The 4516-nt window shown below is 38.2% G+C and overlaps 1 long non-coding RNA gene across 1 annotated transcript; it reads left to right on the forward strand.

Annotated features, from left to right (window-relative positions):
* The first annotated feature begins 1598 nt into the window (after positions 1-1598).
* Positions 1599-3574, forward strand: LOC139851722 (uncharacterized). The gene is made up of 3 exons (XR_011760694.1): positions 1599-1790; positions 2430-2484; positions 3325-3574. It is a non-coding gene; the product is annotated as an uncharacterized lncRNA (long non-coding RNA).
* Positions 3575-4516: the final 942 nt, after the last annotated feature.

The raw sequence follows: 4516 nt of genomic DNA on the forward strand, positions 1-4516 counted from the left end.
GGGGGGGGGAAGTGATTTTTTTCGTTTTTTTTTGAAAAATTTTTCCAGGCATCAAGATCATATGAAAATATGAAGATTTAAAAAAGACACTTCGTGATGAATGTTATTATTTTGGTGGAAAATGCTAGAAGAAATAAATGATAACATTCACTGAATTGAATGTTTTGCTTCAAGGTTTGTTTTTTAGGGTTAAAAAATTAGGTTTTAGAAATTAGAGTTTAGAAATTAGGGGTTGAAAATTAGGGTTTCGCTATCAGGGTGTAGAAATTAGGGTTTTGGATTTAGAAATTAGGGTTTAGGGTTTAGATTGAATTTTTAACACGAACGATTTAGGGTTTAGGGCTTAGGGTTTTGGGTTTAGGGACTAAACCCAAAACCCTGAACCCTAAGCCCTAAACCCTAAACTCTAAATCGGGCTAAATCTTGAAAAATAACTTCACATATGATGAGGGAAAAAACGCTCGAAGAATAACATTCAGGAATAACATTACGCATGATGCATGTTATCAGTTTATTCTTCGAGCGTTTTCCCGCCAAAATAATCACTATCATCACAAAGTGCCTTTTTTAAATATTCATATTTTCGCGGGCTCTTAATGTTGGAAATTTTTTTTTTGAAAAAACGAAAAAATAAAAAAATAAATTTTACTTCTCTCTTCCCAAAAAAGTGATTCCCTCTTGATTATATATATATATATATATATATATATATATATATATGGGCAGGATCAATGGAGAAGTAACCAATCGGGGGGAAGCGGGGGGAAGCAAAAAAAAAAATTCGTTTTTTTTTAATTTTTTTTTCCGGCATCAAGATCACACGAAAATATGAACATTTAGAAGAGACACTTCGTGATAAATGTTATTATTTAGGCGGGAAAACGATCGACAAAAATAACATTCAAGATAATATTGTTCGTGAAGAATATGAACGTTTTTTTTTCTTCATGTTTTGTGAAGTAAAATTTAGCCCGATTTAGAGTTTAGGGTTTAGGGTTTGGTGTTTTGGGTTTATTCCATAAACCCAAAACACCAAATCCTAAACCCTAAATTCTAAACCGTTCGTGTTAAAAACTCAATCTAAATCCTAAATCTAAACCCTAAATCTAGACCCTAAACCCTAAATTTCTTGTGATGACCCGGAAATTTCTGACCAAATTTAAACTTAATCTTTAACGTTTCCGACACGATAAGCAAAGTCTATGAAGTTGAATCTCAAAATTTTTGAACTACTTTCATATATTCAAATACCTTTCGGTTGTTCTTGACGATTCGCGAACAATTATATGTATATAGATACATATATATATATATATATATATATATATATATATATATATATATATATATATATATATATATATATATATATATTGTAAGACCCAAATATTTATCTTGCATACTCGTGTACTTATAACATTCGAGATTGGGTTTCGTTGGCTATTTATGGGAGTTAAAATGCAAAAGAATCTGTTTCAGTTATGTCGCGCGCCGCGCGGGGATTTGGCGCGCCGCGCCGTTTGCTGCTGACAGAATCCCTTGTTTTTAATTGGCTTAAATGAAGGGCAAATGGGTAATTTCACTTGAGGCCGGATTTGTGAGGCTTATGAGCTAGTTTGGATCAGTTTTGGATCCCATTCACATCCACTCATCATCTTCATCCATTTTTAGAGAGAGAGTAAGAGTTTAGAGAGAGATTGGAGGTTTTGGTGAGGAAGAAGCTCGAATCGTGCAAAGTCTCGGGTTTTAAAGTTGTTCCTTTCGTTCTCGGCTACACGGTGATAGTATTGGTAAGCTCAAACTCCGAATTTCAATTATCTAATTTGATATTCAAGTTAGGGTTTTGAGTTAATTAGTTGTAAAACCCTTTTATGTGATGAAATGGGTTTAGTGAAGCTAGTAATCGGGTTGTTGTTAATTGTTGGTGGATTTTGGGTTTGGTGAACTAATTGGCCATGTTTAGAACTTTAATTTGAGTTTAATCACTTAAGTTAGTGATTATGGAAGTGTTGAAACCCATTTAGGGTATTTGGTTGACTAACTTTGACTTTGGGTCAAATTAGGGTTTCGTGGTGATTATGACCCAATTGGCGATTTAATGAAGTTTATAAACTTAAAATGGATTAAGTTGAAGTATTAAACCGAGTTAAATGTGTTTTGGTGTCAAAACTTGCAAAGAATGAGATTTTGACCTTTATGGGTCAAAATTAGGGTTTAAGTGTCAAAATGGGTATGACACGTGTTTAACACTTGTGTTCGGGTTTAATTGGCATATTAGGACCATTCTCACTTGTGTTAGTGACTATTGGTTAGTTTGGGCACGGTTTGTGCTTGGAAGTGCATTTGGGTCGAAATTGAACTTAGTGACGAATTGGGTTGATTTGTAAATCCACTCTAAGTGTATTGTTGTAATTGTGATAATGGAATAGGTATTTTCCATTGGCGAGTTGCGGATTACTTGGAAGCTTTCTTCAAGACTTCAAGGTGAGTGATATTATCCTATGTACATATGTATGTGTAGGATGGGTGCGGGTCGGGTGAAGTGAATCTCGGCTATAGAGCTCACTTCACGTGTAGGTGGACTTGATGGACTTTTGTATAAGTCCAATTGGCACGGTTGTGCGTTTTGGTTGACCATCTTTGGCGAAGTACACGTTCGTGTGTACATTATCACACGTGATTGTGATTTGGATGTTGTGGCCCCGATGTGGTGGATTATATAATCCCGTGACCGTGGGTTTGAGTTGGAGAAGTGAATCGCGTGTGGTTTCGGATTCACGATGACGCGTGTAGTTTCGGTCATCTTATCGAATGAATCTCGTGTAGTTCGGATTCATGGTGACTCGTGTAGTTCGGTCATCTTATTGAGGTAGTAATCTCGTGTGGTTTCGGATTACTAAGGCTCGTGTAGTTCGGCCAACCTCGATGTTGTGAAGATAGTAATCTCGTGTGGTTTCGGATTACTAAGGCTCGTGTAGTTCGGCCAATCTTCATTGTGGTATTTTGTTCTCGGTTTTGGGTTAAGGTGTTAACCTTGTTCGTTTATATTGTTATATATTAATGTATTGTTGTGTTGTAGCTAACCCTCCGGGTGTAGCTATTTGGCGTTGTTCACATCGTCGTTGGTGAACTTATATTGTTATTGTATCTTTAGCTCGTTGCTTAGAGATCGTACGGTATGCTTAGTGTAGTGCCTTATATGGATGCCTCGGTATGCGATATTTGCTATTTTGTGGCGTGCCCATTTTATACATATATATGTATGTAGTATATTATCATTCACTAAGCATTAGCTTACCCTCTCGTTGTTGACTCTTTTTATAGATTGCATGCGGATGGTGGCTCGGGTAAGCGCGAGGATTAGAGGACTTGCATAGTTTGCGTAGAAGGCTTGCTTTTGGATTTATTAGGATTGGGTAGCGTGTCCCCAATCGCCATGCTCGGCTTTGTTTTGTATTAAAAGTCTTATGGTCGAAAATTGTATTTTGGTACTTAAGGGGTAATTTGGGTCAATGTGGGCCCCGCTTCGTAAATTTGATTTTATTAATTAAACGTGCTAGTTTTTCATATATGAAGTCATGGTTAAAAGCGTTTGAGCTAAATGTGTCGGGAACTAGTCAAACATTTTCATTAAATTGACTTCCGGGGACAGCGGGCTGTCCAGGTGGTTTGGCGCGCCGCGCGGCCACCTGGCGCGCCGCGCAGATGACCTGCACCAAAAATTTTTTTTTTTGTTTGAAATTTCGTCGAGTTTGGTCGGTTACGGTTTGGGTTGTTACAAGTGGTATCAGAGCATGGTTTAAGGGATTTAGGTGACTTGAGATAGGTGCCTAGACTTAGACTTGTGTGTGCTTAAATTGTTGCGGGACTTGTAGGATTACGGGTCGGAATGGGTTGGTTAGTGCCTTGGCTATAGGTTGACTAACGTTTATATTAGTAATGCGGATATTATTAATATGTTGTTGTGTTGTGATAATAATTCTCGCGTGTGTTTGTACCGCGTAGAATTTTGGTTGTGTTTGTGTATATCATCGAGCGAGACGGTCGTTGTACTAACGAGTCGATGCGGCATGTGTGCGTAATAAGAACTTGCAAACCTTATTACGGGTGCAAATCGTGTCTAACAAGTGATGTACGATGAGTGTTTAGCAAGATGGGGCTGTGTCGTGCGTACGGTTTTATACGTTCGTGGACTAATCGTTTTGCATTCTTTAGAATGGCGACGCGAAACGAGATCGAGACGAATGACGAGGAGTTTAATACTAGAGTTGCGGCCGCCGTTGCGGAGCAAATGGGTGCGTTAGAAGAAAGAATGGAAAGGAGGTATTCCGAACTTCAAAGTAGTGGTGAAATGGAGCGTTATCTTAAGAGCTTCATGAGGACTAAACCCCCGATGTATGACGGGAAACCGGATCCTTTGGTGAGCACAACATGGATTTCGGATGTCGAAGGGTGTTTTCGTACTATTGATTGCCCTCCCGAGAGGAAGACGAGACTCGCTACGAGTTTGTTGCGG

The sequence above is a fragment of the Rutidosis leptorrhynchoides genome, chromosome 6 (assembly GCF_046630445.1).
Source record: "Rutidosis leptorrhynchoides isolate AG116_Rl617_1_P2 chromosome 6, CSIRO_AGI_Rlap_v1, whole genome shotgun sequence".
Lineage (NCBI taxonomy): Eukaryota > Viridiplantae > Streptophyta > Magnoliopsida > Asterales > Asteraceae > Rutidosis > Rutidosis leptorrhynchoides.